The sequence below is a fragment of the Struthio camelus genome, chromosome Z, assembly GCF_040807025.1.
Source record: "Struthio camelus isolate bStrCam1 chromosome Z, bStrCam1.hap1, whole genome shotgun sequence".
Taxonomy (NCBI): domain Eukaryota; kingdom Metazoa; phylum Chordata; class Aves; order Struthioniformes; family Struthionidae; genus Struthio; species Struthio camelus.
Window position 1 is genome coordinate 85352744 of NC_090982.1, and position 15368 is coordinate 85368111.

The 15368-nt window shown below is 48.5% G+C and overlaps 1 protein-coding gene across 10 annotated transcripts in view; it reads right to left on the bottom strand.

Annotated features, from left to right (window-relative positions):
• ZBTB7C (zinc finger and BTB domain containing 7C) overlaps positions 1 to 15368 on the bottom strand; it is a 195235-nt gene that overhangs the window by 46556 nt on the left and 133311 nt on the right. The window contains exon 1 of one of the 10 annotated variants that reach the window (XM_068928426.1): positions 9703 to 9814. The exons of 8 other annotated variants lie outside the window; for them this stretch is intronic. The gene's annotated coding sequence lies outside the window, so the exon portion shown is untranslated. Of the gene's footprint in view, positions 1 to 8608; positions 8780 to 9702; positions 9815 to 15368 lie in introns of those variants that run through there. One more of the 10 variants, XM_068928425.1, reaches the window with a different exon arrangement.

Consider the following 15368-nt stretch of genomic DNA (forward strand, 5'->3'; position numbering starts at 1 on the left):
TCGATGCTGCTGCTTGAGAAACATCCCTTGTATCCGTGCAGATGCATCTGAATTACTGGTTTTATCTAGTGGGAAATTATAAAGTGGCTGGGAAAAGAGAGGGAAAATGCACTCCTTGTTTGGCACAAAAATATAGGTAACAATTATTAAGCAATAATTGATTCATCTGATACTTTATTAACTGGAGTTGGGTTTGAAAGTGACAGGCTCCGTAGCAAGCCTTTCATGTGACATGTTATTAAAGGCTCTTTTTCTGGCTCTGAAAGGCAGTGGCTGGCAGATCAAAGGTCAGACATTTCAAGGAGTAAATTGGTTTAATGCGGCTGCAGATAGCCTCACAAAACCTAATAAATATGCAGCGAAATGTAAGGAGAGAAAATTGTGGACAAGAGAGACAATTACTTTGAAACCAGGATAAGAGCAGCACGGGCTCAAATTAATCAGCAGAAGGGCTCCTTCCCTCACTCTCGTCCGCAGCGGGTTTAGCATTCAGAGCGGGGTCCCGGCTGCTGGCCTGCTGGGTGGGACGCACTGGGGGCTGCCGGGAAAGCCAACATTTCCTTCCTCTGCGGTGAAGGGGGAAGGCCTGGCCTGACGGTGCAAACCACCACGGCTTTCCGGTTCCACGGGGCAGCCGTTCCCGAGCTGCAGCGCAGCAGGTTCACGAGCAACGGGGGATTTTGCGGTGGCAGGCAAAGAGATTATTGCTTCTCGGCTTAATCCGATGGGGAGCCCTTAACTACTGACAGAGCCAGCTCGCGCTGCAACTGCCATGGCTGGGAGACGATTACCTGCTGCCTAAAGCTCAGTCTTCAGGTTCCCTCCGCACAGCAGGGAAACAGACCTTGCGCCCGTCTTCCCATGCTCAAAAATCAAAAGCCTTCCTGGAAGGCTTTATAGGCAACAGGAGAGCCAGCAGGATTTGCATCTCGCTGGAGTTAAGCAACTGAAACCCCCACAGCCATGACCAGAAGTGATTCCTATCTAAACTGGTTTAAAGTCAGTCTTGCCAGCTCTCACAGTGTTCAGAGATCCTGGTGGCCCTAGCTATTTCTATCTAAGCTCCAGCTGCTGGATTCACACTATTTGCTGAGAATTTCTGGTCTTATTACAAAATAATGCCATTGGCTTCCACATACGAACGCAAAATACACCAGCACTTCAAAGCAAATAAAAAAGAAGAATGCAAAATAGTTGAATTGTAAGAATGGATGTTTTTTAACTCCTTTCATTGTTTTTAACCTAATCTTGTGACATTTTAGAAGCATACCTCCCTATTTTTAAACTCCAACTGGGCAGCACAGTCGAAATACAAAATGCAAGCAAATTGCTTGCATCTTGTTGAAAGGCATTAACTCAAATGACCGCCAAATGGTTGGAAGGAAGGATCTCTTTGCTAAAAAGTCACAACTTTGCTCCTCTTAATTAAAGGTGAGAAAACACCCACTCCAGTTCTCTAATCTTGCAAGAGACTTCCTGCCTGAATGGAGAAAACAATGCTTGATATTCCTCGTACGTCTGGAAAACGGAGCGGAGGAAACAAATCTTTGAAATAAAACTCTCGGTCCCCCCTCAAAGAAGCAGATAAGGGCACAAACTCTTTGTATTCCCGTTGTGGGTCACCTTTAACAGATGAGTCACAGTACTCGGGCGCTCCTTATCACAGACCCACCAGAGAGCCCGATAAGCACGAAGCACAGCACTACCTGCGAGCCAGCTAAGCCCTGCGCAAAACCTTGCCGGTTGCTCCTCACGGAGCCCATCTTCAGGCAGGGAAACGCTGGTTCCCGAGGACTCTATTGAACCAAGGAAATTTACTTCGAATAAAAGGAAAGGGAAGATTTGGAAAGAATGACGGCGTATCGCCCCATCCCGCTCCAGCCCTTTTGCTTTGAGAGAGAAGCCATGGGGAGGCACTTCTATAGCAGAACTTCCCAGCCACGGCCTGAGGGTGGCCCGTTGCCAGCAGTGTCCATGCACCCGGGCAGAGATCTGCACCAGAGGCAGCACCTTCACCTCCCTGGGGAACCCGTGCTCAGGGGAAACCTTGCAAAAAGCCTCGAAAGCAAAGGAGAGGGGAAAATGCCACACCGTCCGTGCTCCGCTTGCTGTAGGATGGTTCACAACGTAGGCGAGACGTTCTCCATCCTTACAGAATCGCCCATGAGGAGAAGCGATGGGGCACGGACGTTTGCACCTGTAACCCATGCCGGCAGCCAGTGAGCTCTTGCCCTGAGTTATTTGTGTGTATATGGCTCTCCCATAAATCAGGAGCCCTGACAGTGTAATTTGTATCTGGGGAACCTGGAGCAATTACAAAATCAACCCAAACACTATTTGTTTCACAAGATTTCGCCCTTAGTTAGCACTGTCGTTCAGCTTTAATTACACTATAATTAATTGCAACAAAATTGTTTGGAAAGTGCGTGTGCACAGTGGAAAGGCTCAAATATTGCAACCCTCCTGCTCCTCTGCAACCGCAACTATAAAACAACAGTCTGTAGGAAATTTATAACCCCATTTTGATATAACACTTGGCATTCACTTTATCACCTTCCACCCACAGGATCTCCAAGTCCCTTCAAAAACAGACCGAGACCCATGAGACATGACTACTGAGGTCAGGGAAATTAAGGTACAGAAGATCTAATCTCTTTAATTTATCTCCAGACAGAAGTTGCCAAGATCCCCCTTTTCTACCAGTGAGGGGAAGCAACCAGCTGATCTCTCCTGGTTCTCATGCTTTTCTTGGCAGTGATGGACACACGGGCCAAGGCAGCTGCTCTCGCAGGCTCAGTGGGGCACTGGCAAGGCATTTGGGCAGCCCTGGGAAGCCTCTCTGGAGGACTCCCGAAATGACTTCACTCAGTAAGGTAAATCACAACCTTTCTCTCCAACCTGTGATGTTCAGACTTCCCACACCTGTTCCCTTGCAACCTTCAAAGCCCTGTTGTGTCTTAAGGGGCCATGAGCTTTTTTCACTCAATAGCTGAGTCCATGGATAAGGTTTTCTCATTTTAGTTCACACCAGTAAAAGAGACATTAAGCAACATCTCTCTAAAGAGAGAATGCAGCCCAGGCTTGTTCTTCGCATGGGAGAACTGATGATAAAGGAAAGCAAAGCCAACCTATTTCTTTTGTAATCTGTCCCTTTCTAATATTTCTCACATCTAACTATGGCAGTAAGGTATTAATCCTTGTGGAGGTGGACTTTCAGAATTCCCTTTTTGCTGCTGTTCTTCAGTCTTTCCGCGGCAGGCTATACAAACAGCCACAATAATTGTTGGGCAGTCACTAGGAAACGAGAAGCGCCAAATTCATCTGAGGCTGCCTCGAGTTTCATCACCTGGCCTGGCTCCGGTTTGAAGGCAGAAATGTATCCAGTCCCACCCCCTGCCTTGGCTTTCACATACACCGATTATTTCTGTGCACAAAATGCAGCTGCACCGGGAATCTACCGCTGCGCCCTGCAAGGCTGGGGAGAAAGTCTGGAAGGGCCGAGGCAGTCAGGAGACGGGGATTAACAGAGGTGACTCATCTGCCTCTCGCACGCCATGAATGAGGCCGAGGGAATGGCTGAGGGTAACAAGTTGCCAGTAGGGTAGGAGGGGAAATTTCCCATTTAGAAATTGCTCAACAACAACAATAGAATGATCCTTTCCCCCCTTCCCCGCCCAGCTAAATACCTCTTAGAAAAAATACTCTTCTCTTCTCTTCTCTTCTCTTCTCTTCTCTTCTCTTCTCTTCTCTTCTCTTCTCTTCTCTTCTCTTCTCTTCTCTTCTCTTCTCTTCTCTTCTCTTCTCTTCTCTTCTCTTCTCTTTTCTCTTCTCTTCTCTTCTCTTCTCTTCTCTTCTCTTCTCTCTTCTCTCTTCTCTTCTCTTCTCTTCTCTTCTCTTCTCTTCTCTTCTCTTCTCTTCTCTCTTCTCTTCTCTTCTCTTCTCTTCTCTTCTCTTCTCTTCTCTTCTCTTCTCTCTTCTCTTCTCTCCTCTCTTCTCTTCTCTCCTCTCCTCTCCTCTCCTCTGCTCTCCTCTCCTCTTCTCTCCTCTCCTCTTCTCTTCTCTTCTCTCTTCCTTCATTAACAATGCACACAGAGAGGAAAAACGCAACCAAACTCAGGGGTGAGAAGCAACCGGGAACAAATGCAGACAGAGAAACTGTCTGGCTTTGGCAACAACTCATCCACAAGCCCCAATGCAGCTCCCATGGGCCCCTGCTGACCACCTATCTGAGCACCATGCACTCCTCATCCAGCATTTCCCAACCTCCCCCAGCAGGCTGGTGAGGAAGAGAGGCCGAGTGAGGATGCGAGACGGGGCTCTCGGCACCTGGGCTGGCCCCGGCCCCAGGATACGTCAGCACGGAGCAGTGCAGCCACATGTAAGGCCACCGCAGCCAGCTCTGCTGGGGCAGTGATGCATCTTGGCCCCTTTGGTTACCCTCTGTGAGCTTTGAGAAAGATGTCTCAGGGCATACGTCCCAAAGGGACTTGCCAGGTCCATGCTGGTGACTCTCCAGGCCAGAAACACCTCTCTCACCTTCACTGTTGAAGGCTCCAGCCAGTGGACAACATCCTTACCCAAACTTGCTTGGTGGCACAGATGGAAGCTGTTAACACATGCGATAGACCATGAGCTATCTCAGGGGCTTGGACCCCTGGACGAGTGAGCACAAACCTCAGACGTTCCTGGAGGTGCTGCTCTGCTGCCTGACCGGTCCTCAGCCCGTCAGACAAGTGCCACAAGGACGAAGGGGAGAAGCACCCAAATTTTGCACTCATGGCTGTGAGGCTGGCTTCCTGCTACTAAACAGCACATACATGGCGCCTGTCCAGCACCTCCAACACCGCACGCGCAGGATGCAGGGAATACCCTAAACCCTCAGGAGAGGCAAGACATCATTTATTATTATCTGTACCAGGAGAGCCAGGAGCAACCCTGAAAGCTGCAGTGGGTGAGGACTGGTAGCAACCGCAAACAAGAGGATGTGCCTGTTTGGAGGAGTTCATGAGCTAAGTGCCAAACAAGAGACAACAGGGGGATTTGGAGGCAGGGAGCCCAAAGCGAGCAGCAAAACAATTAGGATTATCATATTAAGCAGCCATGAACATCCATGAACAGCTTGGGAACATCCAGCCAATCTAAAGGACCTCCCAGACACATCCCTGGAGAACCCAGGGGTTGGCAGAGGATCTGCTCCATCAGCTTCAGCTCACCTTGGCAAAGGGTGCCCAGATACCATGGTGACGGCCTCAGCAGGGATAAACACCGAGCCTGGGTGTGGGCTGTTTGCATAGTTAGGAAGCTGGCTACTCTCCATCCCTCCACCCTGCCTCCTCCCACTAGTGCCAGGATCTCTCTCTCAAGTGGTCTCCTACCTCCTCCCGGTAGGAGAGGTAGGAGACGCTTCATGGTGTGAGATGTCCCATCCTAGTCCTTGGCAGCTGCTGAACGTGCTGAGCCCCAGAACAGCCCATAACCTGCGGGCCTGACCCTGCCTCCATGCGGCGCCCAGGGGCTGGAAGTGAACGTGGTGGTGGCCCTTGAGAAATGTGAATGGGTGCCCTGCACTTATTTCTTAAGCGCGGGAAGCATCTTTTTGAGCAATGAGGAACAAAACAATCAAACAACAAGAAAAGTACACACTTATATTTATATATTAAGGAAAGCTGCTCACTTGAGTGATACCTGAAGATCACGCAGACATGTAAGCAACATTGGTATCAGGCCACTGTTCCTCTCAGGCACACACTTCCGGTAAGGAATAAAAAGCTCTGACTAATAAAGAGATGCCTCCAAATCATTCTTGGCAGAACTATCCCAGGCCCAGCTCCCCTCCCTCTATTCATTTCCAAAGCGCTCAGCCAAAAGAAAGAAAAGAAACCATGCAGCGATCTCACTGACCCAACCTGTAGCGTGGCGTAGCTGGGTGAGAGCTATTCTTTAACAAAAAATACGAATAAAAAGGATTTTCAACCAAAAAAAAATCAATCAAACCCCAAAACAGGGCTGGGACTGGTGAAACTGTAATGGAGGAGACTTCAGGGCACAAATCTTTGCCCTGTTTGCTGGGATACACCGTATACACTCTGAGTAACACTAAGCTTTGGTCTGGTTTGAGATCCTTTGCCTTTCCAGGTACTTCCAAGTTTGGAAAACCATCCCATCGGTGAAATTTAATGGGAATACGACAAGCGGAAAGAGATGTCAGTGCTCCAAAAATATTTTAATAGCTCGCTATTTAATTAAAAGCAATAGCTCTGAAATTATGTCAGTGAAACTTGCCACATATATTAATTAGAGGAAGAATTTCAAAGGAGGCTGAGGGAGCTCGGCGCTGGACAGCCCCAGGCTGGCTGGAAAATCCCAGGTTCATAGGGCTAACGCTTGTTCAGTGCACAAACATGCAACGTCTGATCCTTCACTGCCTGGCACCCGAAGCAAACAGCACGGAAAGTGGGTGTCCAACGCTGCCTAATCAGGAAGGTAGCTTTTAAACGTCCTTTAGCAGCGGTATAAATGATTAAACACAGCGTCAGAAGTTGAGAGAAAAAGGACACCGAGCAAGAGGCAAGAGATGGAGCCGGGAAACGCAGCCCCTGCCGCAAAAGAGGAAATGCATCTTAATGAAATGGTCGGCAGATCTGCAGATGACTCACGCGAGGAAGCCTGCTCAGAGTCAGGCCTTGAGCATCGGAGGTTAGTGCACCGCGAAAGGCGCCGGTGCCAGCGGGCAGCATGTAAGGAGATCGTCTGTTTTTAATGAAGCCAACAGCACCCGCTTTGGGTGTCAGGGTGCAGCTGAGGTCTAGACCGCCATGCCTTACTGGCCTGTCCAGTTTGCGCGGCTTGATCAAATGTGCAAATACGCTCTTGTGCCCCTGCATCGACCTGCAGAGACGAGACCAGCTGCTCTGCAGCCCCCGGGAAAAAGCCTTGCACCGTCTCTGGGTATGCCCAGCACAGGCTTACAGCAAATCACTGCAGCGCTGGTGCGGGTCCTCCGGGCCAAACTTGAGTTTTTCCAAACCTTGCCAGCCTGCGGTGTCTCATCGACCTTTCCCAGTGCAGATGGGAGGTATTTGCTCGGGCCATCGTGGGGCAGCACGAGAGGCCAGCAGATGCCTTGCTCTGCGCAGCTGGCAAGGCAAAGCCTCCCCTCCCAGCACCAAACCTGTGCGGCTGGCCATGCTCACGGCCCCCACATCTCTGGTGGCCCACCGTCCCTTGGCGCTGCCAGCCTCCCAAAGCCACCAGCAGCCACCCCAAGAGGAGAAAGCCCAGCCCCAGCTGTCTGGGGCAGCATTTCTGTAACCCCCAATCACATTTTCATCCTTTCGCTACCCAACTGAAAAGTCACCTTGCCTTGCACGCCCCTCAGATACCGTAAGCAGACGGGCTGCGACATCGCTGCCCCGTCCCTTTGCAAGAGCACAACCAGGCACAGCCCCGCGGCTACCGCCGCTGCCGCCGGACGCAGCACACACCAAGGAAAGCAATGCCGAGACCTCCTGGTTCCTCCTCCAGCGAGCACATTCCTCCCCTAATGTCTTTATTCAGCCAAACCTCAAACAAAACTACGGCTCTACGCTGTTTTGATCTGCAGCACCGCACTGGGAATTACCTCCACGGGGTTGGTATAGCTATTCCAGCTACCAGCATCCGGGAGGAATTTTGCACTGTTGAAACAGCACTTGGAGTTACTCTCACGAAGAAGCTGTTAAAAATATTAAAACCTAACTAGGTGACGCACTGCATCCCGGAGCGTCGCCTTCACTAGAAAAGAAGCAAAAACTTGCAGAGAGAGAGAGAGAGGCAGAGATTTCAACCTGAACTCCAGATAGGGATGGCTGGACCTTTCCAGATAAAGTACTTCTTGTTTCCTCCGCACAATTACTGCTTTCTGCCCAGGCAACGGAGAGCCGATCACTTTGAATTGCACTAAAAAAGGACGAACCAGTGGTATCAGCAGAATTACACTTCTAAGTGAGCGTTTCATCGCAATTATTCTACATGCATTAAATCTACTAAGACTTTTTTTTAACTATTCAGGAGGATTTTTTTTTCTCTCTCCACTGGAAGTTTTCTATAAAGAAACACTGAAACAAAAATCACTTTAAAGAAAAATATTAAGCATCTGCCTTCCTCAGAGCCCTCCTGCCTACCCAGCAGGAGATATTAGCGGATGTGTTTTCACACTGATATTTCCTATCTAAAACAAACAAACAAACAAATAACTGAGCCGGACTTGCAAAAAAAAAAAAAACCCACAGACTGAGACGCAGCATTGTATAGAGGTTGATACACAGCCAAAAGCTCTGGGCTTGGTAAAGATTCAAGATACCAAACAAGTAAATCAGAAAGAGAATCACAGGTTGGAGTTTAAACAGCAATTAAAAATTCATGTAAACGGCGATAGATTATTACGGAGGAGAGCTCCAAAGCGCCAAACACGCCGGGGAGATTTTCAAAATGAGCAAGATTAGCGTCCGAGCATGAAATTCAGGCTGCTTCCCCCTCACTTAAATAAACCGCAGAAGCCCAGAAAGGGAAAAAAAAAAAATCTTTTGGAAAGCAGGCACAATGTGGAAAAGTACAGCATCCGACCCACCTTTCTGCTCCGCGGATCGACCCCTTTTTTTTTCCCCCCTCGCCGTGCCGTGTCTATCATAAAACTTGCTGCTTTGTTTTACTAGTGATCTGGCAGCGCTGCTCCTCGGGTGTCTGCAGCGGAGTGGAGATTGTCATTGATTTGTGTGAGCAAAGTTAAGCCTTTCTAGGAGCGGTTATGAGAATTCACTCCCACCACTCCCTCTAAACCAAAAGTATTTGGCACCGAGCCCTTCTCGTCCACCTGTACTATTAAGGTCTGAACAGCACATGGGACAGAGACCAATTTTACTGGGATCTTTTCATGTTTCCTTTTTAAACAAGCACAGAAAGTTCTTCAGAAAGAATTTTTTTTTTCTTTTAAATACCGTTTTTTCTCCAAGCAGATTTATCACATCCTTTGTGTTCTACGCTCGGTGCGCCAGGCCCTTCCCTGGTGTAAAGGGGTTTTGGGGCAACCCCTAGCAATATGCTGATTTACCCCAGCAAAGGATCTGGCTCTGTGGCTAAAGTCATGGAAGATTTTTCCACCCTTCTATCCTTCTTCCTCTATAAACCGTATTCCCGTTTGTGTGAAATGAGGTGAACCTGGCGAGACGAAATCCTTTTGTTTTGTTTAAAAGGCCGGGATATCATTTAACTAAAACTCACGGCTTGTGCACGAATGTGCTAAGCGAGAAAGAAAATGAAGGCAGGGTACACTCAAAGGCAGGTTTGCTTGCACAAGTCCCCCATCGCGGGGCTGCCTGGGCGACCAGAGCACAAACTGGGCATTTGGTGCAAGGAAGCGAGCGACTTTGAAAACTGAGAAACACAAAACCTCTTTCCCAAGTACATGGCGTGGAGCTTCTCCATTTCTATGGGGAGAGAAAAGAGTGCGTGTGTGTACGTGTGTGCATGTGCGTGTGTGTGCATGCATGCGGTGCGGTTGCAAAAAGCCATGGCCGCACTGATGGGCCATGAGAAAGCCCTCCTGGTGCCCCAGGCTGCAAAGCCACCCCCTGACCACCTGAGCTCAGCCGAGGGCTGGCAACAAGTCAGCAAATACTTCTTCCCACTTCTATATCCCAGCACTGGGTCCCCTCTGCTGTCTACCTGAAAGCTGGTCAGAGAGGAGTCATCCCCATGGGTCCTGCTCAGCAGAGCGCGCCACCTCTGACCACCGCCACGCTGGCTGGCTCACTGGAACAAAGGTTTTGCAGAGCTTCCCCTCCTCCTCATGGTTGTCGCACCTTTGGGTTCCCAGCAGGAGTTCGTAGAGGGAGACCTAAGGAGTGGGCTATCAAGTTCAGAGATAAACACCAGGATTTGGTTCAGATGCCTCCTCTTCTCCTTGGGCTCTAGGGCTGCGTGTTGGGTGGGGAGCTGCTAACCAGAGCTGAGACTCACGCCAGGTCCTCCAGGCCAGCATCCTACAGGCGTGACCTGACAGCGAGGACTGGGAAGCACCCAGAGGTGGGACAAGCTGCTTCAAAACCCAGCTGGACTGATCTCCCAGGCACTCACCCACTCACGTGGTCTGGTGAGCTTGGAAGAAACAGTGCAGCCGCTGGTGCCCCAGTGATCGGCTCGTTCGAGAGATCCTGCCCCAAATGCAAAGGCCCTGTCTAGCACGTGGGAGCCGCCGTCTCAGAGCCGCACCAAGTTAAACACTACATTTAACAAAATACTAGTTCCTTCCTGGCAAAGCTGTTGTGACGAGAGGGAAACGCACATTTTTGTTAATACAACAAATCTGAAGAGTGCAGCTGGACACCAAGATATACATTATATGCCTCTCTGCTGGTTTTACTTTACAGAAGTGCATTAAAAAACCCAAATCGCAACCCAAGTCGAATCAAAATTGTTTATACAAAGGCAATCTTTCTAGAGCACAAGGCAAATCCAAGTGTGAGATAGCCCTGGACAGCCCAGCACTCCCAGCCTGGCTTGGAAGAGGTCCGCGCTCACAGCACGGTTACTTCTGAAACTCCTATTACACGCTCTCTCGGGTTTGGAGGAAAAAAAAATATGCTGCTTCCATCCCCACACCCAAACCACTATCTGCAACTCCTCTGACTACTGGGTTTCTAAGGAGTGTCTGGGTAAATCAGTAAATGAGGTCGGTGCAAACAATATGTCTGGCCCCAGATAAGGGCAAAGCAAAACTTGGGCAACGTCCAGCGAACGCCAAAGCCAATGCGGCACTGCGGAGAGCAACACAAATTGCCACCCACTGCTTTTCCTGCTACTCCCGCGGCCCAGCAGCCTCCATGCCCGGCTATTTCGAGCGGGGCTGCGGGTAGCGCAGAGGGCAGGGTCACCGCAGCCGGCCAAGCATCTGCTGGCCCAGCTCCAGCCGAGCTCCCCAACGCAGCCTGAACGGCCTTTGCAAGAACGATGAGCTTGGCCAAGCGGCAAAAAACAGCACAGAGAAGTGGCTCATTCTCCGCTGTCCCTTGGGGGGCTTGAGGAGATGTGGGGTTGAGAGGGTGTTTGCTGCAAGAAATCAAGTGGCAGCCACGTCAGAGAGGAGCCTCGGTGAAGGAAACCTCCCTAGGCCACAGCAGGGATGCTCTGAATTAGAGCCAAGCAACCCTTCTTTTCCCACATAACCTGCTTTTTTTCTATCAAAATGGCTTGCCCCATCACTCCACAGCAGCCGATCTGTTGAAGAAACAATTGCTTCCAGCCCAGGCTACTGGAGTGCATTGTTTGCTGTGAAACTTTCCAGGATGGTTTTTTAATGAGAGCGTGCATGGAAATGTCCCCAACTCATTTATTACAAACGTCCCCAAATTTCTGTGAGCCAAAACCAACATTTTCATACCAAAAAGTACTTGGAGGGATAGTGACAAATGCAAAATCTCTGAACAGACCGAGAGTACAAAAACGCTGCAGACCACTCTGTGGAAAATGGGTCCCTACTGAACCCGGGAAATAATCTGACCATTTTCCATGTGAAATTGCTTCCCAGTTTTTGATCACCACTAACAGAGGGGTGAACAACTCGCTCCTAGTCCATAAAGGAGGAGAGAATAAAATACTTCTAACAGGGTGTGAAATAAGAATTGCAGAAGAAAGAAGAGAAGAAAAAGGTTGTGCCAGATCCCACCTCGGCTAGGCAGCTCGCAAGCATAACGCAAAACACCTAGTAAAAAAAATAATAGAAAAGGTTGTAAAGATTGCTTATCCCAGTACGGTCCTAAAGGCACAGAGTAAAAAAGCTATAATTCTACGTATGTTAAATTGAAAGATTTCCAGGAGAAGGAATATTTAAAGGACTTTTATCTGACCAGAAAAACAAGGTATTATCAAATTTAAACTAGACTAAATTAGTTTCGACACCGTTTTGCTTTCCTACAGCTTTCTTTTTTTCTTTAAGTGAACCTGCACAAATGTTTTCTGAGTTTTTGTCATTTTTTTCCTTTGCAAACTGTGAATTTTTCAGACTGGTTTTAAAGTTTTGCTAGTTGGAACCCAATAATCAGTTTTATTCTGAAAGCCAGTAGGCTATTTTCTGCAACAAAATTTTTTTTCCCCCTCCAACATCTTTATTTTATGGCCAAAACATGTGGGTAAAAAAGATGCTTTCTTTTTACAGGTTACTTTTGCTAAGAAGTAAAAAACAGCAACATATTTTCCCTCCAAATCTTGGAGAAACTGTTTGCAAAATGGAAACTTTGCAAAGCCCGGTGAGGTTTCTCTCCAAGGTGTCTATCCCACACATTCGCACATGTTTCCGTTTGCTGCGGCGTGTATCCCCATTAACTTCGACACAGCTATCCAGGCAATAAAGTTAAGCCCTGCATAAGTGCTTCCAAATGTCAGCCTTATTTTAAGGGTGATAAACCAAGTGGAGGGAAGAGATCTGAGCCCCCAGACTCACATCTCTTGACATAACTCTCTGACTGCCGAGCTACTGCCAGGCCAGGAGAAACGGGAGGAAGGCTACGGGGAGAGGAGGGACAAGACGACCCATCTGGTCCAAGACAGTCTGTGCACTCATGACGCAGTTAAAAGCTGCTGGGCTTCATCCTTAAAATACATGTATAATTGTGGACACTGGGGAAAGGATGAATCATAAAACGGATTTCCTTGCTAATAGCCATAAGCTCTGTAGAAATAGGAGCTGTTTGCAGCAAGAGGCAGAATTACATGTTACTCCATGGATCAGACAGATTCGCTGGTTGGAGCTATATTTACGCACAAAGTCTGATCAAAACAACTCTTACCTGCTGTCAAAATATTCCCAGCTGAAAAAATAAGCTCTAAAACAAATCGGTGAAAATCAACGTCAATTAAGTGCTTAGCTAAAATAACCTAGCTGGAGTCCCGGTGATTTTACAGTGTGCCTTATTTGAAATCGTAATGGTCATAATCCAGATTGCTCCTAAGGGACCTCTAGTGCTTTACCTAACGCCAGACAATGTAACTCAATGAGGCTCCAGTGTCTTCAACAGAAATAGGTTCATTTATGCTACCCACCAGTTTCCTTGTGAAATGAATACACCGTTTGATATTTATACAGGCAACAGGGCTGGATGTAGCCACAATGGCACTGGAAGGGGAGTGTGTAGGGCACTACACCCTGTACATGTAGCTCCACAATGAGATTTTGCTACATCACACGGCTTCATTGAGAAGGTCTGAGTGGAAGAGTCACCTCCCGACCACCCCGCTTCCCTCAGTGCATCTGCTCCAGGGGGGACCTGAACCATCTCTGTGAATGCAGCCACCTCGGGGTGAAGCCCAGGGCTGTGCGCAGCACTACGCGTAAAGCAGCATGCTGGCCACGTAGGATGGCGCAGCGAAGAACCAACCAAACCCAACCAAATCTGAGTGGGGCATGTGGTGGAGCTCAGTGCCGGCATATGCGCTGGGATCCCAGGGTTAACGCTGTGGAGGGTTTAGGGGTTATTCAGCCATGGCAAGCACAGTTAGGAGTATACAAACGACTACAAGATGTTGCCCATACTAAGCTGGCCCCAAATCTTCCTGGGGGGATCTTCCCCTGTTCCCCTGCTGCGTCATGATGCCCAATAATGAGAATGTGGCAAAACTTCTGCAGAAACTCTGAATTAAACCCACGTTTTGCTTGGAAAACATTCACTTTCCCCGTTGGGTCTTATTCTCATCTAATGGAAGAAGATGAAGCATGACACAGCCATTGCCTGGGCAATCTCTTGCTCGGCAGGAGAGCAAGAACAGCTCTGTGGACAACAGCCCACAGTCCCCTCTCTGCAGCACCGAGCCAATTGCTCTTCTCTCCTTCAGGGAGGTGCTGGAAGGCTAAACACATTAAATCGTTCTCCATGCTCGGAAACAAGCACGTACCCAGCAGATCTGAGATAATGGCCATTCCCCACTTTGAAGATCCCAGGCCGTGTCACTCTAGTCATAGCAGCATCTGGCCCTAAACGGTGCACGAGCCACGCGTGAGGAGGGAATGATATCAGCTCCCGCTCCCTGAGGCGCCTGCTGTAAATCAAACGCGCACGCATCTACCTCCTTGAACAAATGCCTATATAAATACTTGATGCATTGCTCGACTACTTGCTTAGATGATACATGCCTTGAAGGCAGTAGCCAGGTCACTTTACTTGGTTTTCATGCTTCAAGCCTCTCTTGCTCTTTATGGGGAAAGATTTTCAAGTCCACTTGAGTCTGTGTTTGTGCAGTGTTGGGACTAGATGGGGGCTACTAAAAAAAAAAAGATCATCGGAGGAATCCTAAACACAAGCGAGTGTTAGTAGCATTATCCAGAATCCTCTTGGTTTGCACAGTGGTGTGCACACACAGACGATAAAAGGCGCTGCGTGGCCTGAAGAGCCGTCATATAGAGAGGGGGCTTGACAGAGGGGCAGAGAGTTCAAGTGTTACGCCCAGGGTCAGGCAGGAAGTCTGTGGCAATGCAGGGAACTGCACTCCAAGTGCTAGTGCTGGCTGTGGATTTGTTAAAAAATTTCTCCAAAAAAATCCGTCCAGCCCACCCCTGTGCACAATTTGAGACCCCACTAAAATGTGATGGGCCGCTTTCAAAATGTCTTCCCTGCATCACAATTTCCCTACTAGCAGAAAATTGTCATTTTTCCCTTGTTCTCACACAAAATCAGTCACGAGTCCTTGCTGGGTCCTGTTCCCACCCCATCCATGCAAGCTCTGAGGACAATCAAGCACTGAGTGATGCCAGTCTCAGGACTCAAATCGCCACGCGGCTCTCCTGGGCGTCTCTCCTCTCTCCCAGGCCACTAGCTTTTTTGTTTTGAAATCCAGAAATTCATCTGTATCCAGGAATGAGACCCTTAGCAGAAGCTCCCTGGTGTAGATGGAAACAATCTTATTTGCTTTCAAAAGCTGTGGATCAGGCCACAGATCCTTGCAGGATATTGCATTAATAGTCAGAGGCAAATGAACCATTTTACTTCTCCTGGCTGAAAAAAATGTGCCTGACCTGATTTACCTTCCTGATAACATATTTAAAAAGTGCTCCCAGGCTGAGGACTTCACCAGCTGAGATTTCATATGAAATGAAACTGTTTATGTCATGACCGCAGCCTTCTGAAAAATGCCCCTTTATATGGAAAAGCTCACAAGAATCTTAGGTATAATGATCTCAGCTATATCAATAACCACATTTCGGCAGATTCATTATCTGCTTGCTGGCCTGCCTAGCTGCACAGCAAACTGCTGCAGCGGGATGGAGTGAGAAAGGAAAACACCAAATTCATCCATTCTTTCCGCAGAAAATTGACATTGCGGGTCATTCTTTTTCTTAGAAA